The sequence below is a fragment of the Anabrus simplex genome, chromosome 9 (assembly GCF_040414725.1).
Source record: "Anabrus simplex isolate iqAnaSimp1 chromosome 9, ASM4041472v1, whole genome shotgun sequence".
Lineage (NCBI taxonomy): Eukaryota > Metazoa > Arthropoda > Insecta > Orthoptera > Tettigoniidae > Anabrus > Anabrus simplex.
The window spans coordinates 43,855,486-43,881,489 of record NC_090273.1 but is presented as its reverse complement, the minus strand read 5'-3'; the positions used below and the strand labels follow the sequence as shown (position 1 = coordinate 43,881,489).

The 26,004-nt window shown below is 40.7% G+C and overlaps 1 protein-coding gene across 1 annotated transcript in view; it reads left to right on the top strand.

The window, feature by feature from the left end:
• The window catches only part of LOC136880798 (sialin), a 72,711-nt gene that overhangs the window by 14,327 nt on the left and 32,380 nt on the right, over positions 1 to 26,004 (top strand). The window lies entirely within an intron of this gene.

Below are 26,004 nucleotides of genomic sequence, written 5' to 3'. Positions count from 1 at the left end.
AAAACTGTTTCCGAGCTGTGAGAATTTGAAGCTTCGTTTATAGTCTCCAACTATTTCTTACAACAACTAATTTTAAATAAGTTTACACTTTCTTTGTGGAAATAAACTGACTAAATACCAGGGGCGGTGTGTGGTATTGTTAGAGTTTTGCACAACTCCCCATAATTTTACATTCTAACTTATTAGTGTAATAAACCTAACATATATTCTAAAATATGTTGAAATCAACCACCTTTAGTCGTTCGATGTAGTAATGCTTCGTAATGGACCAATAAACGCTGTCGGCTTCGAATCAGACTCAGGGGGTTTGCTTTCCTACGGCAACTCCCAAGCGGACAGCGCGGCACAATGTAGTTTCAGTAGGGACGAGCCTAAGCATCAAGCAGCACGCTCGCCAGTATTGACCCTTGAGCTTGCACGAGACCAGCAAACCCACTATCGAGAAACAATTCCAAATGTTCCCGTTAGATAGCACAAATAAGTAGTATGACTTCATTCTTGCTTTGTATCCTATCGCGAAGGTAATTTATTTTCCACGCCACTAGTACGCCATGCCGGTCCACCCACAATACTACCAACGTTTTGTGTCAATGAAAAACAGGAGGGCAAATTTTCAAATCAAGTGAGGTAAGTATAATCGTAATTATACTGTATAATTGGTCTCGTATTTCCTGTATTTTAATTGCCGGGTATAGTTCAGTTTTAATAGGAATGTAGTTCATTACTTAAGGATAATAGAGTTTCTGGGTATTTCAGCAAGCTTCTCATATAAAAATGTGATATTGAACATTTTGCTGAAACACCCAGCTTCAGATACCACCAGCCGCCGCTGGTAAATACAAAATATTTGTATCTTTTTTTTAAAAAATCTCAGGTCTCTAATCTAACATAATTGGCAATGGTTTATTTAATTAAACTTCAACTGTTCATTTAATATTTATCGGATGCATTGGCTCTTTTAATATGTTTTAAGCTGAGATTAACAGCTTTCGTATCTGTTACTATCTCAATTCCGATTAAAAAGTGACATTGGCCCTTTTAGAACCAAGGTATAGATTTGTTTCCACCAACGGGGTTCGAACAGGCTAACCACTAGGGTGACCAAGCGTCCCGAATTTGAAGGTATTTTGTAAATGTTCCGCGCGGGACGTCATTTGTCCCACAACTGTTTCGGAAGCAATTTTCGTGTTACTGTCGGCGCGAAATTTCACAATACGCAACTATTCTGCCATTTGAGATGAGCTTAAATGATATTTCAGAATATCTGTGACCGCCGTATTTCTGACACAAAAATGTCTGTAACTTCGGTGATTCAGTCACAGGAAGCGCGAGCATATGCTTATCGTCACTGTCACACTTTGGTCGCGGGAGGCCAGTGTGGAGATACTTCTAGTTGTGATGACAATAACGGGTACTATTTTTCGGAAGATTTCGGACATTAGAAATGGGAAAAATAATATTTATATTTATAATTTGAAGTTTTAATAATGCATAGGGAAAAGGTTGTTAACATGATGTGCAATAAATTAATAAACGGAATGTGATTACCCGTGTCGTGTCTCCGGGATACCAGTTATTTACAGTACTTAATTGTAGGTTTAAAAATAAAATGACTAAAAATAATAAATTTATGAACTTAATACAAAGATTCCTGCCATATACAGGGCTATTCAGCAACGTTATCCACCTCAAATAACTGGTGAACGGTTAAAGATATTGGCGTTTTGTTTTCATTTTCAGTAACGGTACGAAAAGGCTAATAATCGGACTTACAGTACTGTTTCGTGGCTTAATATTTTATGAGATAATAATTGTACTAACTTCGCTTTTTAAACGGTACTACACTATTTTGTACATACAGCCTTGCGTCTACAAACATTATAAATTCAGCACCGTGATTATTTTGAAAATCAGACAAGTACTTCTCGAAAAAATATTATGTATTCAAACGTGCTTCATTTTCCAGCTACGTATGAAACATGAGCTAGCTGTTGACATACAGTGTTGCCAGATAGGTATTCTCTCTACTGTGTTCATAAATACACTATGATAAAATGTATGATTTAACACCTTTAATATCGCCGTAGGTAACTGGTAAATGAGAAACGGATATGGACCTTGAGCTACAGCAGATAACATAACCCTGTGAACATGATCCAAGTCAACGACATTAAAAATATAGACTGCTAATCTGATGGCCATCTTTGAATCTACTTGAACCACTGGCAGCCATGACACTTGTAGGCAAAACATATGCTTATTTCCTCTGAATCTGCCATAGAAAGGATCTGCAGAAGTTGTTGTGTGATGGAGTACGGTCTTTGAGAAAGTGTGCAAGGTTAAAATAAATAAATAAATAAATAAATAAATAAATAAATAAATAAATAAATAAATAAATAAATAAATAAATAAATAAATAAATAAATAAATAAATAAATAAATAAATAAATGTAGGCTATGAATTCAGTAGAATCATCGCCCTCTACTATGACTGCGCTAATACGCCTTCCCAATACAGCAATATGAGTGATATGGGCCTAGTTCCCATTTTTACCACCGAGCGCTGCTTCGCTGGCATTGAAACACGATTGTGCACTACGGCACACGTTAAGTGTTTTGTATATTTATGTTCAAATATATAGCCAATCACTCAATAAACATATTTGAATCACACCTTACACCTTAATAAAGAAATTCAGTGAAGAACGTACCCCTATGAAGCGGAAAAAACGTACAAAATAATGATAACGATAGGTATTAAATGCTGTAGAAAATAAATAATTTTACACACTTTTCTGTTTAAGTGTTTCACGTCCTCGCGTTCAAATCTTTCAAAGATCTATGTTATTTAAGAATACAGGACTAGCACAGTTGCAAATACTGTAACTTCACTCAATAACTATGAATGTCTGATTTCAGGACAACTGAAGTGAGGAAAATCACGCAACACAGGCACTAAATAGTCACTCAAAGACGCAACAGGATTTTTATGCACAAATGATTGTTCTTTCAATACAAAAACATCAATAACTTTCAAAATCCACAGTGGCAAATCAGATGGGTACTGCAGCCTGCTATTTTAATCTCTTTAATAAATCAAGTCCATGAGCACTGTTGAACGCCTTGGTCTTGTCAAAAGAATCAAGCATCTTGTCCGGCTGCAATGTTGCTACATTTGTGCTACTGACACGTACCGGTATGTCGAATCAAATTTTTATCGATAAAATGTATTTGACAGTGGTACCTGCATTAAAAAATCGTGCATATCTGTATACGAATGGTCTTTTAAATATTCTCTTGCTAGGGGCTTTACGTCGCACCGACACAGATAGGTCTTATGGCGACGATGCGATAGGAAAGGCCTAGGAGTTGGAAGGAAGCGGCCGTGGCCTTAATTAAGGTACAGCCCCAGCATTTGCCTGGTGTGAAAATGGGAAACCACGGAAAACCATCTTCAGGGCTGCCGATAGTGGGATTCGAACCTACTATCTCCCGGATGCAAGCTCACAGCCGCGCGCCTCTACACGCACGGCCAACTCGCCCGGTTTTAAATATTCTAGGGCTGTTATTACTTCAGTCGCGCAAAAATATCTTTCCACACGCCGCACATTTATTTTCTTAAACTTAGACGGCTCGATGGTTTTGCATGTAAGAAAAATGAACCGGTTTCACAGTTTCATTTGATTGCATCTGATACAGTTTCCTCATAAAATCACCATTTATATCCTGATAACCATCAAACAGATTTTTTGAGTAAAGAATTTCTTACTTTTCAGAATGTGTCATTTGTCGAAAGCAAGAAGAGGCATTTCACTATCAACAGAATGACAGATCTTCGGTTTAATGTGCTTTGAAGATTTATCCTGTTAACATTAGTCTTATGATTATCACTCTCAATGCGGAACACGAAAAAACCGCAAGCTTCGACTTTCTTTATTGTTTTGAGTGTTAAAGTATGTAGCTCTGTACCCAAAAGCCTCTTAAAGAAGAAAAATGACCGGGCGAGTTGGCCGTGCGTGTAGAGGCGCGCGGCTGTGAGCTTGCATCCGGGAGATAGTAGGTTCGAATCCCACTATCGGCAGCTCTGAAAATGGTTTTCCGTGGTTTCCCATTTTCACACCAGGCAAATGCTGGGGCTGTACCTTAATTAAGGCCACGGCCGCTCCCTTCCAACTCCTAGGCCTTTCCTATCCCATCGTCGCCATAAGACCTATCTGTGTCGGTGCGACGTAAAGCCCATAGCAAAAAAAAAAAAAGAATAAAAATGCTGCCGTAACCTTCATTTTGTAGTAACAGAAGAAATTATAAAAGAGAAAAGGTTATTGACTAGGGTCATTCGATTTCTACCTTCGATTGCATGACAGTCATCTTGAGTAGTTTTTATTCGCTCAACGTGGAATGAAGCGTCTCTCTGTTGAAAGAAGGTGTCGAGTTTCTTGTCATATAACATCTGCTGTTCGATGGACTACAACAATCACAATCTCTCTGCTTCCTTTAGGCAATGACTTTCTGCTAAGAGGGACTCCTTTACTAAGAGTGTTATTCCAGTCTCGCAGTTTATATCTCCTACGTAGCGTGAAAGTGTGGTGGATTTATTCGGTGTACCAAACATATCGTTTCGATGATCTCGAATTGAAATTCGGCGGGAAATCCTTTCTTGAAATAACATTCAGCCATTTATGACGTTGTTGCTCGTTGAGAGGAAATTCATGAAACGAAATCCCACTTCCCGATCTGCTTTTCATCTTACATTAAGGCACACAGCAGTATACAATATTATGTACATACACATTAAGACGGTTCACAACCAACGAAACAAGCCAAATAAGGTAAACACTGGCTCAAATTACACCAGCACTCTTAGCAATGATCACCGAGTGTGTCTCGTCAAGCAGACTAATGCCAGCTTCTCAGCACTCCAAGCGTCTGAACTGGTAACTACATCGTGTTCGCTCGTTTACATGTGTGACTGGGCGAATGAGAAGGCGTATTAGCGCATTCATAGTAGAGGGCGATGATAGAATGAACCCAGGCGACCAAGAGAGGTTCGATAGAAATATTAAAGTGGTAAAGCTGGTAGGATACCGTATGTGGAAGGAATGCTACACTCAACCAGGGGTCAGCTGTTCTCAACTTCAGAATCTGGGGTTACCCCATTTAGTGGCCCCTTACGACAGGCAGAGGATGCCGTAGAGATGTTCTACACCGCAACCAACGGACGTATGTGCTACATGTCGCAGAGCAGTTCTTAGAAAGTAGCCATACGTAGCAAAAAGCATAAAACATAACAAACCAGACAAAGAAGCAACATTCAAAAATTATACCAGAATGACACTGAAGGTATGTCATGAAAAGGCAGGGTATCTTTCTCTACGCGTGTGAATTCTTCAATGGACTGCTGTACGTATAACATGTCTTTCTGTAGTTAATGACTTCATTGTTAGTGCATGACGCCGAATTATCCATTCTTCTACATACGTAATTCTCGTTTTAACCAAGCAAATGCTCACCATATTCACTGCGCTTATTTCTTCTTCTTGTTTCGTATAGGCCAGCTAAGGACCACGACATTCAGCTATTGCATGGGCTTTGATGTTTGCCCAGTAGTTGCGCATCCTCAGGCTGTGTTGCTCCTTCCTCTCCTTTGTCCAAAGGGCGCCAGTCTTCTTTGTTGGTAGTCTGTCCTGGAACTTCTTATGTTTAAGCATCTTCCTGAGTGCTGTACGATCCTTTAAGATTCCTTCTGTTATTCCCAGTTCCTGTAGATCTTTATTCACTTCCATCAACTATGGTGACTTGGTCTTCCTATTTTGCCAGTAGCTGAGAATCCGGTTGGTCAACCTGGTAGGATGCATCCTGTAGACGTGCCCATAGAATGCTAGGCGTCTCTTCCTTGCTACATTCGTTATTCTTTCACAGTACTTGTAGAGCTTTTGGTTAGGCCGTCTTTTATAACTGTCCCCTTCCTTGACTGGCCCCAGTATCTTCCTCATTATCTTTCTTTCCTGGATTTCAAGTTTTTCCATGAGTCCCTTCCTGTTGAATGTTAAACATTCTGAAGCATATAAAGCTTCAGGGCGGATGACTGTCCGGTAGTGCTTCATCTTAGTATTACGAGACAGACACTTTTTATTATACGTATTCTTGGTCAGTTGGTAGGCCATTTCAAGCCTGTTAACTCGAGTTGACAAAGCTGTTCCTTCAGAGAGATTGGATTCCAACCATTCTCCCAAGTACTTAAACCTGTTGGTTTTCCTGATCTCTCCCTGTTCCAGATGCAACGTACAAGGAGATTCACCGATGTTCGTGATGAATTGTGTTTTTTCGAGAGACACATGTAGCCCAACCTTTGCTGCTTGTTGTCTGATAACATTTAGTTGTTTCACTGAAGTTTCTATTGAATTAGATATCAGGGCCAGATCATCGGCATACGCCAGACAGTCAACATTGAACTCATTGCGCTTATGTCCCAAATAAATGCCACTTGGAATCTCCATTCTAGCTAACTCCTTTCGCCACTCTCTTATTACTTTCTCCAAGGCACTGTTAAAGAGGAGAGGGGACAGACTATCTCCCTGTCTCACTCCTGATTTAATTTCAAAACTTTCTGATATGATTCCTCTGAACTTTACTCGTGACCTGGTGTTGCTTAAAGTCTGTTTGATTAGGTTATGGGTCTTCTCATCAAGTCCTAGTTCCTGCAAAATCTTCATAAGAGTAGGTCTGTCTACTGAGTCATACGCCTTTGTAAAGTCGACGAAAATGACAACGTATTTCTTACCGGCCATTTTTGCTTGATGTAATACTGATTGCAGATTGAGTATCTGTTCTGTACAAGAGCGTCCTTTTCTAAATCCTGCCTGGTACTCTCCTAATTGTGGGTCTAGTTGAGGTTCGGCTCCATTTAATAAGGCTTTAGAGAAAATTTTGTATGTGACAGGTACCAATGAGATTCCTCGATAATTATTGATGTCAGTCAAGTCTCCTTTCTTGTGCAAGGGATGAATCAATGCAGTGGTCCAGTCACTAGGTAATGTTTCTGCCTCCCAGATGTTTTGTAGAATTTCTGTCAGCTTGCTTACAGTCTTGTCTCCAGCCTGCTTCCATAGTTCGGCTACTATTGAATCTTCTCCGGATGCTTTGTTGTTTTTCAGACACTGGATGATTTGTATTACTTCTTCTTTGGATGGTGGTTGCGAGTTTGGTTGCTTGATGTTGTCTTGGTAAACAAAAAAGGTATCAGGTGATTCACAATTAAGGAGATCCTCGAAGTACTTGGCGAGAAGGTGGCAATTGTCAGTGTCATTATAGGCTATCTTCCCATCTGGTCCACGGAAATGGAGACTGGGTGGACTGTAGTGACTAAAGTTCCGTTTAAAGCCTCTGTAAAAGTTTCTGGTATTGTTCTTCTTGAAGTCATCATCCAACTGTGTCACTTGGTCTTTTATGAATTGCCGTTTCACTTGTCTGATGATATTGGCAGTTATCTTCCTTTGCTCTATGAACTTCTCTCTCTTGTCTTGTGTCTTCTGTGAGTTCCACTTTAACCAGGCCATCTGCCTCTGCATTACCGCTTCTTCACATCTAGCTGTCCACCAGGCATGCTTCTTCTGTTTTAGTAATGGCGCAGTCTCTGTTGCTACTTATACTAGATTTTTCCTCAATTCATCCCAATCTCTGCATTCTATTCTTTCCAATTTCTCCGTAAACTGTTTGCAAGTTGCAAGTTTTTCTAAATCAAACTTAGTAAGTTTAACTGACTTGGTTCTTTTAGTGTTCCTAGGTAGAAATTTCAGCTTTATTTTGGAGAGGTAGTGGTCGGAGTCCAAATTCGCTCCAATTAACACTCTTACATTCTGGATCTCTCTATGGGCTTTCCTTGCAATGGCAACATGATCTATCTGAAATTCCCCTAAGAGGTTGTTGGGTGACGTCCAGGTCTTCTGTTTCCTTGGTAGTCTCTTAAAGGCCGTTGACTTCATTAACAGGCTTTGCAGAGTCCCACTAGACGCTCCCCATTTCTATTTGTTCGTAAGTGAGCTGGGTATTCTCCCACAATGTCTCTAAATTTGCGCTCTTTCCCTAACTGTGCGTTGAAGTCCCCGAGTAGAATGATTGTATGACGCTCTGGGACTTTGCTGATGATGTCCTCTAGTTCTTCCCAAAATTTGTCGGTACTTTCAGGGTTACGTTTATTGTCCTCATTGATAGGTGCGTGAACATTTACTGCAGTGTAGATCTTGTTTGTGCACCGGAAGGTTAGAAGGGACACTCGACTATTGGGCGAGTTGAAGTCAATTACCGAGTCCAGTATCTTATGGCTTACAATGAACCCAGTCCCCAGGTGTGGCACATTCTTCATTCTCCTGCGCCCTACCTTTCCCTTAAAAATACGGTACCCCTGCGAATCAAAGGCATTCTCATCTGTATACCTGGTTTCCTGTATTGCTGTGAGTAGTATCTTGTGGTGAGTCAAAGTGTCATTTAAATGCTTCAGTTTGCCTAGCTTAAGTAGTGAGTTGATGTTCAATGTGGCGAAATAGTTATGTTCCTTATATCGGATCTTATTGCTAGTAGTTCCAGGACGCTCCGACTCGTCCTCAAAGCATGTTGGTGTGGGCTCCCCAGAATCCGAAGGCCTACTAACACCGCCAAAGGCGGAGGTGGATTTGATACCACCTGGGGTAGTTACTTCCGTGAGTTTGTCCTCCATGTTTAGTTGAAAATTGTCTTAGGAGACCAGAGGTTAAACCCCCTGATCGAGATACTACCGAGGTTGTGAGCTCCGGTAGGTTTATTTAGGGTTTTCTCCCTTAGACTGATTGCCTTCCCAGGCTTACAACGGAGACTAATCTTCCCCACAGCGGTTCTTCCGCCTTCCTTGCCGTTGGATGATGTAAACCATCTTCGTCCGCCTCAGAAGCCGTTGACCGTTTTTCTCTTTAGTTTATTATGTTTTCATAGACCACCAAGATGGCTCCCAGCAGTAGGCTAAGATCTGTTGCCTTAGAAACGCCTTAATGGAAGAGTGGAGTTATACATCTAGTTATTAGTATCTATGGAGACCAAGAAAATTTAGCAAGTGGGTGGTTGTTAGGGCAAGGTTAGCAACCAAATTACACTCTTAGCATGTTATCTATGGAGAAATTGTAGTAAAATCCAACATGGAGGCACTAAGAGCCATAAAATGAAACAAAATTATGCCCTCAAATCAATTATAACATCAATGGAACATTAAGCATATTTGAAAATGTCGTGTTTGTTCTTAAATATATCTTTAATTTGCAATAACATATAATCTCATCAATTCATTGAACTGGTAAGGGCTAACTGTCAAGACCAAGAAGTGGCAGCCGCCATGACAGTTGCAGGCAAAAGTTAGTTCGCTGTGCTTCAGCCAGGGGCGCTGTAACGAGTATGTTTAGCAGTCTATATATTTCATGTCGTTGACACAACTTGAACGATCTTTTGTCAGAGATACTTCTGTGTGAGCGTGTCTGATATATCGGCGACAGAAAAATATTGGTGACAAAGTAGCAGTCAATGATTTGTCGACCATATCTACCTGCCATCTAGCTTCAGCTAAACATAGCATAACCGTTGGTAACAGTATGATCTTTGAAAATGCAAAGCAGTAAGTTATAGCATCTTCGGTGAAGCGTTCCGGATATACCTCCTGACTTGCGAGTTACCGTTAGTTCGTGGCACCGCCGTCTCAGTCTGTATCACCGCCATCTCAATCTCGCCATCTCAATCTCTATATACTGCCTGCTCTATGCTAAGCGGTTAACATGCTTCTCAGCGTGAGCTCTTAGTGTCACCAACCTCCGCTGGGGGCGCCAGCTAACGCACCCAACTTGATCTCCGTACCCACGTTGTTGTGTTCTAGTGTGTTTGCATCGAGCATTTATGTGTGTGTGTCTGGTTGTAAAATGATTAATTGTTGTGTTCCAAATTCTTCAGGTGTGAGGATTCCTGTTATCCTCCCAAGTAAATAACTTAGGGAAAATTGGCTTAACGCTATATCAAGGCAAGGATCAACCAAGGGTAAGCAATGGATTCCATCCGATTATTCTCGTGTTTGTAGCCTGAATTTTAGAGATGGAGCTGAAAGATAAAACCAAAAGAAAAATATATTGAAAACAGAGAGCGTGCCTAGTCGGACTTCGAATTATCCCCATTACCTTCAAACAGAAAAATTTCTCCACGGAAGACCAGACAGCGACAAGATATTTCTTCGGAAGAAATCTGTGATAAAACAAGCTCTTCAATCGCAGGAAATACATTGGATCATGAGTACGAAATTCATTTGAACAACGATGTATCAATCCAACTCAATATTCCAACGAGTAAAACTGACAGCAGTGATCAGAAAATTAGACATTAGAGGCTCCGATCAAGAATTCTGAAACTACAATAACAGCTGATGAGTAACCATAATGAAGTCAAAAGACTACGGAGACAATTCGAAGACAACCCAGAAAGTGATCGTCTGAATAAAGTAAAGGAAGCAGCCAAATATAAAGGAAAAACGACCGTTTTAAAAAATAAATTTATAATTTTCGCATGACAAAACCCGGGCAGTCAAGAACAAATCAGGCGGCACTATGTGGCGTGGGGAATAGTATCCTAAAATGTTACGAATATGGCAAGACTCCTGGTCTAGTGTCAGCTCCGTCACGAAGTACTCTGGACAGGTAGCCTAAATGGAAAATGTTGATAGTGTTTGTCAGGATTTCCCAATTAGTGAACGAAAGACTTAGAGCTGAATGTTAAACTCTCAGACCAACAGAGAGGATTGTAACAGTGATCGCCGATTAAATGTCTGATTAGGTACGGCTCCTCTACGTCGGAACCAGTGACAAGTTCGTTTGTGTGGTTAATGTTGAAGGTGTATGCGGTACATATATTCTAAAACCTCCTGCTCTCGCAAATAAACTGTTGTGTTTTCTTGTGTAATCCGACTTGTAATCCGAGTTCTCTAGTCCTGCTGTCTACTTCCTCGTTAAAGGCTTAGAAGTCTCCGATCCATTCCTTTTAGTTCAGAAATGACTACTCTAATGTTTTTCGGCAAAACAATCCAGATTGTGTGCATTTCTATTCACCAGCAGACAAAATACTTACAATGGTTGAATGATGATTTCATCAAGTACGTTAAAATGATTCGGTTGGAATCAAAACGTGAAAAACTGAAGTGCCTGACTAATGAGACGGGAGATGCTGTCTCGCTAACTGTGAAATCTATAATGGAATTTGTGTCTTATCTGTTAAAAAGCTAGTTATTTTATGTTCTGACTAGATGATTTTCTGGAGACGCAATAGAAGCTCTATTTAGTTCAGTGAGATTGGGTGGTGGATTTAATGACATGACGAACGCACGCATTATGTGCCGTAAAACGCAACCTGAAATCTGGTTATGAACATAGGGTCAGCGAAATAGTGATAGAAATATTTTTGCGTCCACTGCTGGTAAATAACAGTAAGAAAAAGACTGAAAAGGTGCTCCGTTACTCGTGTCGAGAAAATTCTGAAATGTTTATGTACCATGCATCAGTGGGATGATCCTAATATATTTACTGTAACTGGTAAGATTTTATATATTTTACGTTTCTATATCTTAAGCCAAGCTCAAATGTGAAATGTAAGTTTCTGTATGTGCATTATCTTTTCAGTTAGTAACATGTTAAGAATTATTTTTCATTTTATATTGGCTTTACGGACGAACTCTCATTTAACCAACATGTGCTCTGGGTGCAGTAAGTGCTGCCATCTGCAATGTCGCTGCAAACGCAATTCTCGCGGCACAGAGCAGGCAGTATATAGAGATTGAGACGGAGACGGCTTGGTCTGTATATATAAGATTGAGACGGTGGTGGTTTGTGGCATGGCGTGTGTGTGTGGCCATTCTGTTCCACGAAGCGCATCAACATAGACGTGTTGTATTAACTGGTGTTTTCCCTGACGTTTTTGTGAGTTTTGAAATGGATTCGGCGTCGGATAGTGAGGACTGTACTTCTACTTCGTCACAAAAAAAGAAAGTAATCATTAAAACCCGAGAAGGTAAAAGGGGAGAATAAATTCATATGTGCATATAATGCAAAGTGGGGAAATCAGCATGTCATACTTACATCCTGATCGAAGTAACGTCGACATAATTTTGCAAGAATACGTTCAGTATTCTTCGTGGATTTGAAAAGAAATTGAAGGTAAAGATGCGTGAAATGTGTTTTCCTACATTATTACATCATTAAGAGTACTTACTCTTAGTCAGAAAAGAAGAAAACTGGTAACACAATGCTTTTGAAAATGTTACAATTTTTTTCGTTTAAAAATACAGCTAAATATGTAGCTGTCTCCCCTAAATCGTGCAATTTCCACCTTTCTTGACTGTCTTGTCCTTCATTCCTTCCATCAACAGTTGGTCACCCCACTAACCGCAGTGTCAGACCATATAGACTTGACCCTTAGCGATCACGACCACCAGGCTGGCTGCATTTTATACTCAGAGACCATGGTCCAAGAGGCTCTTGCAGATTTGGATCATGGTGTTCATCTTAATGGTGAGGATATTAATAATACAAGATATGTTGACGACATAGTTGTGTTCGCTCATTCCTTGTGGAGGGTCTACACGGATTAGTAAATAAAATACCAGAAGTAAGCGAATCTTATGGTTTCCATATTAACGCAAAGGAAACAAAAATGATGGTTGTTGTTAAACAGAGCATTATTCCAGGAAGATTATTTCTGTATGCTACAGGAACTGAGAGACCAAATAAATTTACGGATCTAGGCACCACCGTTAGCTCACATTGGGATCACTCGGTTGAAATGAAATGCCATATAGAGCGAGTACCAGTAGCGTTGGTTAATTTGAATTCCGTACTGAAAAAGCCTTCCTTCATCTGAGCATAGGGACTCAACTTTTGTTGGTAAGCTATTATGTTTTCACAGTCCTTATCTACGGTGAGGAAGCATTGTCGTTGAATGTAACCACCACAATGGAACTAGACCACTTGGAGATGTGGATCTCTAGACTGATATGCAAAAATTAATTCTTAAATATACAGGTTCCACTTTTTTTCACAAAACTGTCTCCCAATTGAGGTGGCCCCCAAGGATTCAGTGTACCTACATTACAATAATAATCAACATTAAAATTATAATTACAATATTAAAATACACTGAGTGGCCAAAAGTCACGGGAAGGGGCGTTCCATTAGAAAATGTGCCGTGTATGATCCCTGAGCATTGCTGCTAGCTGCGGTGTAGCCGAGCAGTCTGTCACTGTCACGTCGCGAGTTAACCGACTTTGTCCGTGGGATGATCATCTGCGCACGGCGCATGGGTCATAGCATTGCGGAGATTACACGCGAATACGGGTTTCCGAGGTCAACAGTGTTGAGGTGGATCTTCAATATCGTAGAGAGAATGTTACCACCGGCGTAAACCACCGCACGGAAAGGCAATAGGTGTCATATCACCTCCGCAGAATCGTACTGGGCGCTCGACGGGCTACTGTGAGTCAGATCACCGGCCAGTTGAATGTTGGTAGTCAGCAAACCATTTCTACAAGCACTGTAAGGAGGAAACTGCACTGCATAGGCTTCACCGGCCGACGACCAACTTGTGTCCCTTTGCTGACACCTCGACAGAGAGCTCAATGACGTGCATGGGCCCGCGATCATCGGCAATGGACTATGGAACACTGGCGGCGTGTGGTATGGTCCGATGAATCCCGGTTCCCGTTGTATCGAGCTGATGGGCACAAAGGAGTGTGGCGTATGCCGCATGAAGCTATGGTTCCGGTGTGTCAACAAGGCTGTGTCCAGGCGGGAGGTGGCTCAGTTCTGGTCTGGGCGGCATTCTCATGGTCGCAATTATGCCCTATTGTCCGGCTGCAGGGAGCACTGACATGTGCATGTTATATGGACATTATTTAAGACCATCTGCATCCCTTTCTGGCCCTAGAGTGCCCTGATGGACATGCCATGTTTTAACAGGACAATGCGCCATGATACCGCTCTGGGTTGGCACGCAGATGATTGGAGGAGCACTCCTGTGAAGTTACGACCATGGCTTAGCCCTCCATATCGCGCGATCTTAACCCAATCGAGCAATCGTGGGATGCTCTCGATGCTGGTGTACGCTCCATGAACCCCGCACCAACTACACAAGACCAATTTTCTTGTTATAAGTTGTTTTACATCGCACCGACACAGATAGGTCTTACGGCGACGATAGGACTAAAAAGGGCTAGGAGTGGGAAGGAAGTGACCTTGGCCTTAATAAGGTAAAGCCCTTGCATTTGCCTGGTGTGAAAATGGGAAACCACGGAAAACCATCTTCAGGGCTGCCGACAGTGCGGCTCGAACCCCCTATCTCCCGAATGCTGGAATACTTAAGCGAGTGAAGCTATCGAGCTCGGTACAAGATCAATTGTGGGCAGCAGTCCAAGATGCTCGGGTCCAGATCCCTCCAGAACGATTCCAATACCTTGTAGAGTCATGTCTCGCCGTCTTGTTGCCGTTTAAGGGCTCCCGGAGGAGCAACTCGTTATTAACATCACATTTAATGTCTTCTCATGACTTTAGGCCACTCAGTGTATAATAATATGAAATAAATTTTAAACACCTAGAGGTGCGGATTAAGAAGGTGATTCAAAACTTGACAACTCTTCTTTAGTACTATGGTGATATCTCATCTCGTACGGAAGTTGTAATTTGATATTTTTTTGAAATTTTATAAAAAAGAACGAGATGTAGCGCCTCGTGCTCTTATCAGTAGATCTATTACATCAACGCATTTCAACTTATATCTGTCTTTGAATTAATTAACAGTAGGTTCATAGATTGCTTTATCCACTTCCTAAGCTTGTTGAAAATCAACCTCGAATCGGATGGAGGGGTCAATAACTATGCCATGCCTAGAGTTGTTAGAACATGCAATAATATCAACTCTTCTAGTAGACCCGTCTGAGGAAACGCATAGGATTTCTTCGTGTACTTGCTACCCTTTCTGTCGCAAAGCATTAGCGAACTTATACCTCACCATGTGATGGTGTGAATTACGTAATAATGTTCCTCCATCACAGAATCCTAAGACATGACCAAGTGATTCATTCTCGGTGCAGTGTCTGCATCGGGTAGCGTCTAAGGATCTGCCTGGAATGGTCCGGACAGCCGCCACGTTTGCGTTCATATGTGGATAATCCAGCTTTGTTAGAGTCAGATGCATCTGCAAAGACTTTAACACTCCTACCTCCAAATTCGCGAGTTCTTAGATCTTTACGAAGCTCCTTTACTGATGTTTTTGACAAAAGTTCATATTGAGGAAGGCTGAGATGTTTGGAGTTCTTCTTGAATTGGACGTAGGATATTGATATGTAGATTATTTGCTTTAATTAAGGAGACACATATGTTATAGTGTAGTAAAAAGGCTTCTCATGTTGCTCGAATTAATCCAACGCCTCTCACATTCTTGTTACAATACAGCATACTATTAGGGATATTAGCAGGCGAAAATATAATATTTAATAGAATCTGGCTGGGGATGGCCACAATAAAATCTAAACATGTTCTAGTTTTAGGAATGACTTTTTAATTGTTAAAGGTCGATTTCAAGTATTGAATATGTGGGACTTTTATAATAAATTCATTTTAAGAATTAATTTTTGCATATGTTTAATGTCAAAGTGGAACTAACTATGAAATTCATAAATTGTAATCTAGACAGATATTGAAGAATTCGTGAACTAACTATTTATCCAACAATTATGTACAGTATTGAGAAGAATAAGAAAGGTCCTAGGTATCCTAAAAATCTAGAAAAAAATAGAAATTTGAATACCTGTGCCATTTGATGAGACACGTTGAGAGATACGTGCTCCGTCAAGTAATACTTGGTACGCGGGGACTAGGAAGACGAAGGATTATGGAACTTGGTTTAAGACTGAACTGTTCAGAACTGCAGTAAACAAACGCATGATTGTACATTGACAGCCAACATCCGATAACGGAGATCGGCACCTTAAAATGATGAACATGTTTGCATAATATTTGACTGGGCAATCTTATTTTGACGACATTTTCTGTCGAAGTGCTTGCAATCCAATATTTATTTATTTAAATTTAGCCGTGGAGGAGTTAGGGCTCGAAGCTCTCTTCTAAACTTAACCACGTACGAATAAATTACAGGATAAGAAGAGAAATATAGTATTCTATTATAAAATCAAAGATAACTAAGCTAAATAACAGATTTGGAGAACATAAAGCAAAGTTCAACAAACAAAAGGAACAAAAGAAATCCGGAGCTGAGAAGTAAACAGGAAAGAGGAAAGGAATAATTAAAAACAAGTCACATGCAATCTATATAAATAAAATTGTTTCTGTTTGTCTGTTTGTCTGTCTGTTTGTCTGTTCCACCATCACGTCGAAACGGCTGGATAGATCTCAACCAAACTTCATATTTAGAGTATACTGACCCCGGGGAAGGTTTCGATATGCATATCATTTTAAAATCTTTGAAAAGACGGGGGTTTTATAGGAAAAACGGTTTTCCTCCATTTTCTCTTATACTATTATAGGCAAAATATCGAATTTGTCGTATAAGGACGAGACAAAGCTCAATTTAATCCTCTTGACGCAAAGAACAAAACTCGGTAAGCCCTACGGGCCCGAAAACCATGTTTTAAGGCCCTAAAACCAACCGTTACGGAGATATTGGCACCACACTACCCCTGCTCTAGGAATCGGATAAAGAAATGAACTGCCGTAACCATGGCAACGTCAGCTCCAGGATTCTAGAGCAGTGAGATTATGCATGTACGTTTGGGCATAGCTGTCAACCAAAATAGGTACAAATAAGACTTAATATCTGGGAAAAAAATATACTGTTGTGTAAGGCACTCATAGGACTCCTTTGGGCGGGGATGGAAAGGGGGTGAAGAACGAGTGTAAAAATCTTACTATATATAGAAATGGAAGTGTGTGTGTAAATGACACATCTCCAACTAAACCACTGGAGCAATTTCAACCAAACTTGGTACACGAATCACTTACTATCGGGAGACGATCACTGTGGGGGGTAAGCCATCCCTAGCGCCCTTAAGGGAGAGGGTCAGGGGGGTGGTAGTTACAATAATAATCGAGAATAGTGTCGAATTCATAGTTTTCGGGGTCGCTGAGTTGAAAAGTGATACTCTAGAATTTTTTTAAAATCCAGCCCCCTTTTAGGTTGGGAGCAAAGGGTGGGGGGGTGGGGTGAGATATAGAAATAATTAAAAACAGTTTCGAATCCATAGATTTCAGGGTCTCTGAGATGAATAGTATTACTCCGGATTTTTTGCAAATCCAAGTGGGGAGCGAAGGGGGTGAGATATAAAATTAATCGAAAAACTACATATAAAAATATTATCTTCTTCTTCTTACTATATATAAAAATTGATGTATGTGTGTGCGTGGGTGTGTGGGTGTGGGTGTGTATATGACACATCTCCTCCTAAACCACTGGAGCAATTTCACCAAACGTGGTACACTTATCAATTAGTATCAGGAGACAAACCGCGTGAGGGTAAGACACCCCTAGCACCCTTTTGGCAGGGGGCGAGGGGAGTGGTATAAAAATAATCTTATAAATAAAGTTGTTCGTTTCTGTTTGTCTGTTTGTCTGTTTGTCTGTTCCACCATCACGTCGAAACGGCTGGATAGATCTCAACCAAACTTCATATTTAGAGTATACTCATCCCGGGGAAGGTTTAGATACGCATATCATTTTAAAATCTTTGAATACACGGGGGGTTTATAAGAAAACCAGAATGGTTTTTCCACCATCACGTCGAAACGGCTGGATAGATCTCAAGCAAACTTCATATTTAGAGTATACTCCTCCCGGGGAAGGTTTCGATATGCATATCATTTTAAAATATTTGAATACACGGGGGGTTTATAGGAAAACCAGAATGGTTTTTCCACCATCACGTCGAAACGGCTGGATAGATCTCAAGCAAACTTCATATTTAGAGTATACTCATCCCGGGGAAGGTTTCGATATGCATATCATTTTAAAATCATTGAATACACGGGGGTTTATAGGAAAACCAGAATGGTTTTTCCACCATCACGTCGAAACGGCTGGATAGATCTCAACCAAACTTCATATTTAGAGTATACTCCTCCCGGGGAAGGATTAGATATGCATATCATTTTAAAATCTTTGAATACACGGGGGTTTATAGGAAAATCAGAACGGTTTTTCCACTATCACGTCGAAACGACTGGATAGATCTCAACCAAACTCCATATTTAGAGTATACTCATCCCGGGGAAGGTTTCGATATGCATATTATTTTAAAATCTTTGAATACACGGGGGGTTTATAGGAAAACCAGAATGGTTTTTCCACCATCACGTCGAAGCGGCTGGGTAGATCTCAACCAAACTTCATATTTAGAGTATACTCCTCCCGGGGAAGGTTTCGATATGCATATCATTTTAAAATCTTTGATTACACGGGGGTTGATAAGAAAACCAGAATGGTTTTTCCACCATCACGTCGAAACAGCTGGATAGATCTCAACCAAACTTCATATTTAGAGTATACTCCTCCCGGGGAAGGTTTCGATATGCATATCATTTTAAAATCTTTGAATACACGGGGGTTTATAGGAAAACCAGAATAGTTTATCCACCATCACGTCGAAACGGCTGGATAGATCTCAACCAAACTTCATATGTAGAGTATACTCCTCCCGGGGAAGGTTTTGATATGCATATCATTTTAAAATCTTTGAATACACGGGGGGTTTATAGGAAAACCAGAATGGTTTTTCCACCATCACGTCGAAACGGCTGGATGGATCTCAACAAAATTTTATTTAGAGTATACTCATCCCGGGGAAGGTTTCGATATGCATATCATTTTAAAATCTTTGATTACACGGAGGTTTATAAGAAAACCAGTATGGTTTTTCTACCATCACGTCGAAACAGCTGGATAGATCTCAACCAAACTTAATATTTAGAGCATACTCCTCCCGGGGAAGATTTCGATATGCATATCATTTTAAAATCCTTGAATACACGGGGGTTTATAGGAAAACCAGAATGGTTTTTCCACCATCACGTCGAAACGGCTGGATGGATCTCAACCAAATTTCATATTTAGAGTATACTCATCCCGGGGAAGGTTTCGATATGCATGTTATTTAAAAAAATTTGAATACACGGGGTGTTTATAGGAAAACCAGAATGGTTTTTCCACCATCACGTCGAAACGGCTGGATATATCTCAACCAATCTTCATATTTAGAGTATACTCCTCCCGGGGAAGGTTTCGATATGCATATCATTTTAAAATCTTTGAATACACGGGGGGTTTATAGGAAAACCAGAATGGTTTTTCCACCATCACGTCGAAACGGCTGGATAGATCTCAACCAAATTTCATATTTAGAGTATACTCATCCCGGGGAAGGTTTCGATATGCATATCATTTTAAAACCTTTGAGTACACGGGGGGTTTATAAGAAAACCAGAATGGTTTTTCCACCATCACGTCGAAACGGCTGGATAGATCTCAACCAAATTTCATATTTAGAGTATACTCATCCCGGGGAAGGTTTCGATATGCATATCATTTTATAATCTTTGAATACACGGGGGTTTATAGGAAAACCAGAATAGTTTATCCACCATCACGTCGAAACGGCTGGATAGATCTCAACCAAATTTCATATTTAGAGTATACTCCTCCCGGGGAAGGTTTCGATATGCATATTATTTTAAAATCTTTGAATACACGGGGCGTTTATAGGAAAACCAGAATGGTTTTTCCACCATCACGTCGAAACGGCTGGATATATCTCAACCAAACTTCATATTTAGAGTATACTCATCCCGGGGAAGGTTTCGATATGCATATCATTTTAAAATCTTTAATACACGGGGGGTTTATAGGAAAACCAGAATGGTTTTTCCACTATCACGTCGAAACGGCTGGATAGATCTCAACCAAACTTCACATTTAGAGCATACTCCTCCCGGGGAAGGTTTCGATATGCATATCATTTTAAAATCTTTGAATAGACGGGGTGTTTATTGGAAAACCAGAATGGTTTTCCTCCATTTTCTCTTATACTATTGATTTTCTGTAAACTTCGTTTACCGTACGTGAAACGTCTCTTCATTATAAACAACTTTCGTTATGTTTATAATTTACCTTACTCTTTACATGACGGAGAAATTTACAATTTTCTGCTGGTACCATGCTCTGCATTGAGTGACCGACAGACCGACAACGAACCTACAGGTTACCATGGCAACGTCTCTGACTGCATGCCAGCAGGGAAGTAACGTATTGCCATTTTCCTCATTATGCTTTTAAATTCTTGGCTGTTCCTTGGGTAGAATGCAAGAAAGGCGTCAATCGGCCTATCTGCGGGATATTGGCGGAATATCGTTGGATGTTATAACCGCCTTCGAATAGATTAAATAATAACACCATTAGTCATCTTCTTATTATTTGTTTACCTAGGAATCAATGGACCTAAATTGCTCCTCTGTTACCGTTTTATTATATCCATAACTCACACTAGCATAATTTATGGAGGGGCATTTGTTTTTCCAATACATTAACTTGGCATTTACATATTTGTCGTTTTCCGGCTGTCCTCAGTTATAATCCATTTTCTATTACTTTCAACTATCTTAACTGTATTATTTTCTTCCTTAATTACGCCGTATGTACGCGAGTGCTACAAACTACTGGATGTATTTCCACCAATACTCATATTTAGAATACACCTGTCCTTGATAGATTTTAGGGCAAATATTGTTTCTAAATCCCTGAACTGACTGGGGGTTTATACGAAACCGAAACAGTGATTTTGCACTTCCACAAAATATACACAACCAACGTTAATTTAAATCTACCTGCCATGGTAGAAATTAATTTCTAAACCTTTTTTCTCATGTGCATCATTTCGATACGAGGATTAATAAGGGAGATATCATTAACGGACCGTTTTTTTGTACAAGTCCCATCGGACTTAACTCACGAGCGGGTGCGTGTAAAGCGTATTCCTTACAACTTGAAAACTACTGAAGACATTCGAACCAAAATTCATATTTAGCATCCACCTGTCCAAAGGTAGGTTTTAAACGTAAATAACATTTCATATTCCGGAATGGACTGGCGGTTTATAGGGAACCGAAATGGTGATTTTACTCTTGCACAATATATAGAGAACAAGACCAACCTGACTGGAAATCGACCAAACGTGATGGAATTCCACCTCTAAACCTTTTTTTCATGTGCATTTTTTCGTCAGGAGGATTAATAAGGGAGATATCATGAATGGTCAGTTTTGCAGGTTAAGTCCAGCGGCCATAACCAAAAAGGTGTTTTACATGGAGCAGATTCCTTATCTATATAAATCAAATCGTAACGACTGTGTGCCTCTACACTGACTATTTTGGCGAAATTTTCGTACAGCTTTCCGTTTAAGGGGTAATAATGACCATCTGCATAATTTTTGGTTTAGTTTCTGAAAGTCCTAATTTTTACCCGCCTCGCCGAAAATCCAGATTGCGGCATAATCTGCCAGAAGAAAAAGAAGATAATTGAAATTTGACAAAATTATACGTTTTAGCCTGTAACGAACGGAAAACATCCAAGATCATTAAATTCTTCACTTTTTATCCCCGAAGAATATCGAAATATGCAGGCAATTTTAATAATGGTGCAGACCTTCTGAAATTCCTATCGCATAACAGATTGCACAATCTCCGTTCAATTTGGAATGATCTACAACCTTGGTCTTATTACTCTTTGCCGTATCTGTATCAATTTTACGTTTGATTTTTCTCTATTAATGGATGTTAAGTCAATTTGGAATTTTCACATGCATAATTTACACCTTCGATTACTTATATGAAATACAGAATCATCAAACTCTTCATGAAAATTGGCCCACCCAGTAGCCATATATGAGCCAAATGCTATGTATATAGCTGTCACATAATTATCCGAAAAGTAATGTAATGTGAGATAATCTTACAAGAACGTTACCCTGTTCCACGTTTCTAACTCAATCTGACCCAAGAATAGATTACATATCATAGGACCAGCCATTTAGGCCACTAAATCCGGCGTGTCTTATGGTATAATCCTTTGTCGATATGACGTACGTTTAGTAGCAGTTAATCTGTAAATGAAGGTCTTCAGTATTGTAAACACGCATATAGTTTCGTATGTCGATCTATATATATTCACTGATGTCGATTTGTAGCGATCGAGAAAGGGTGGGTCTGCTATTGTAATCAGTACTCCCCACACCGACTTTGACTGGCAGTATGAAAGGGTTCCTTCTCCAACTCCTGTGTAACTGTCATTAGTAAGGAAGGTCTACAATTGTAATGAATAGTTCACTTCTCGATTTGACTTGCAGAAGGCAAGTGAGCATGCAGTTTTGTTTAAAACTCCCCTACCCGATTGTGTTTGGCAGTAGGCAAGGGTGCCCGCCATTATAAAGAAATGTCCTCATCTAAAATGTGACTGGCATTAGGCATAGTGGCCTGCTATTTTGATGGAAACTCACCAACTTGGTGTGACTGGCAGTAAGCTGGCTGAAAGTAGGAAAATGGGCCTGACATTATAATGATAACTGCACAACTTAATGTCGAGTGGTAGTAGGGTAATTGCATGCCATTATAATAAAAACTCTAATCTGTCTGGAAGTAGGAAAGGGGGGCTGCCATTTTAACGAAAACTCCCCAAATCGATTCTGTCCGCATAGTAGGCAATGGGGCCTGCAATTATAACGTAAACTTCCCAACTCGATTGTGAATGGCAGTAGGCAGTGAGCCTGCCGTTATATCACAAATCCATAACAAACACTTTACATTGGAAACAACGTACGGGGACCTCCCCATGCTCTTTCTCGGATAACGCTAAGAGACATGCAATTTTAAAACAATCTTATTTACTGCATGCACACTATTTACTTCGATATTCGAATACAATGTAGAATACCGTAGCGAAGCACGGGTACATTCGCTAGTCTGAAAATATAAGCCAGTGCATAAACAGTACACAGGACATAACAAAGCAATGGGAAACAAATGTGGCAAAAAACAGTGTCAATCAATCAATCAATCAATAAATCAATCAATCAATCAATCAATAAATCAATCAATCAATCAATCAATCAATCAATACTGATCTGCATTTAGGGCAGTCGCCCAGGTGGCAGATTCCCTATCTGTTGCTTTCCTAGCCTGTTCCTCAATGATTTCAAAGAAATAGGAAATTTATTGAACATTACCCTTGGTAAGTCATTCCAATCCCTAACTCCCCTTCCTATAAATGAATATTTGCCCCAATTTTTCCTCTTGAATTCCAACTTTATCTTCATATTGTGATCTTTCCTACTTTTATAAACGCCATTCAAACTTATTCGTCTACTAATGTCATTCCATGCCATCTCTCCGCTGACAGCTCGGAACATACCACTTAGTCGAGCAGCTCTTCTTCTTTCTCTGAATTCTTCCCAACCCAAACATTGCAACATTTTTGTAACGCTACTCTTTTGTCGGAAATCTCCTAGAACAAATTGAGCTGCTTTTCTTTGGATTTTTTCCAGTTCTTGAATCAGGTAATCCTGGTGAGGGTCCCATACTCTGGAACCATACTCTAGTTGGGGTCTTACCAGAGACTTATATGCACTCTCCTTTACATCCTTACTACAACCCCTAAACACCCTCATAACCATGTGCATAGATCTGTACCCTTTATTTACAATCCCATTTATGTGATTACCCCAATGAAGATCTTTCCTTATATTAACACCTAGATACTTACAATGATCCCCAAAAGGAACTTTCACCCCATCAACGCAGTAATTAAAACTGAGAGGACTTTTCCTATTTGTGAAACTCACAACCTGACTTTTAACCCCGTTTATCAACATACACTGACTGACAGAGCAAATGCAACACGAAGAAGGAGTGGTCAGAACTTTATGCCAATTGCAGGGTAGACTGACGTCACTGAGGTATGCTCTGTGAAATGCGCCGCTGTGCTGCGCATGTAGCGAACGATAAATGGGACACGGCGTTGGCGAATGGCCCACTTCGTACCGTGATTTCTCAGCCGACAGTCATTGTAGAACGTGTTGTCGTGTGCCACAGGACATGTGTATAGCTAAGAATGCCAGGCCGCCGTCAACGGAGCCATTTCCAGCAGACAGACGACTTTACGAGGGGTATGGTGATCGGGCTGAGAAGGGCAGGTTGGTCGCTTTGTCAAATCGCAGCCGATACCCATAGGGATGTGTCCACGGTGCAGCGCCTGGGGCGAAGATGGTTGGCGCAGGGACATGTGGCACGTGCGAGGGGTCCAGGCGCAGCCCGAGTGACGTCAGCACGCGAGGATCGGCGCATCCGCCGCCAAGCGGTGGCAGCCCCACACGCCACGTCAACCGCCATTCTTCAGCATGTGCAAGACACCCTGGCTGTTCCAATATCGACCAGAACAATTTCCCGTCGATTGGTTGAAAGAGGCCTGCACTCCCGGCGTCCGCTCAGAAGACTACCATTGACTCCACAGCATAGACGTGCACGCCTGGCATGGTGCCGGGCTAGAGCGACTTGGATGAGGGAATGGCGGAACGTTGTGTTCTCCGATGAGTCACGCTTCTGACACAACGCAGACGAGTGTGGCGTCGGCGTGGAGAAAGGTCAAATCCGGCAGTAACTGTGGAGCGCCCTACCGCTAGACAACGCGGCATCATGGTTTGGGGCGCTATTGCGTATGATTCCACTTCACCTCTAGTGCGTATTCAAGGCACGTTAAATGCCCACCGCTACGTGCAGCATGTGCTGCGGCCGGTGGCACTCCCGTACCTTCAGGGGCTGCCCAATGCTCTGTTTCAGCAGGATAATGCCCGCCCACACACTGCTCGCATCTCCTAACAGGCTCTACGAGGTGTACAGATGCTTCCGTGGCCAGCGTACTCTCCGGATCTCTCACCAATCGAACACGTGTGGGATCTCATTGGACGCCGTTTGCAAACTCTGCCCCAGCCTCGTACGGACGACCAACTGTGGCAAATGGTTGACAGAGAATGGAGAACCATCCCTCAGGACACCATCCGCACTCTTATTGACTCTGTACCTCGACGTGTTTCTGCGTGCATCGCCGCTCGCGGTGGTCCTACATCCTACTGAGTCGATGCCGTGCGCATTGTGTAACCTGCATATCGGTTTGAAATAAACATCAATTATTCGTCCGTGCCGTCTCTGTTTTTTCCCCAACTTTCATCCCTTTCGAACCACTCCTTCTTGGTGTTGCATTTGCTCTGTCAGTCAGTGTACCATTGCCTGCTGTCCATCTCATAACATTTTCGAGGTCACGTTGCAGTTTCTCACAATCTTGTAACTAATTTATCACTCTATAGAGAATAACATCATCCGCAAAAAGCCTTACCTCCGATTCCACTCCTTTACTCATATCATTTATATATATAAGAAAACATAAAGGTGCGATAATACTGTCTTGAGGAATTCCCTTCTTAACTATTACAGGGTCAGAAAAAGCTTCACCTACTCTAATCCTCTGAGATCTATTTTCTAGAAATATAGCAACCCATTCAGTCACTCTTTTGTCTAGTGGTCTACTTACATGAGCTTAAAGCTAAATATTATGCGCATTTACACTATAACTATCAAAATAATCAAACAAATATTAATTATAACAATATAAACAGTATTCTTCAGTTATACAGTAAAATGGCAATGCTAGTTTACATACCATAATCATACAACCTATCATACGTAACCAATAACACGATTCAATCAACGGTATTCAGCAGGTAATATCTGCATGGAGTCCTAAATTTTGATATTATCTTAGAGTTCCTGACAGCAATTAGAAGTGAATTCCACATACAATGTTAAAATTTATATTTATGATCGTATTTTTAATCCCTTTATGTTTTTTAATTGA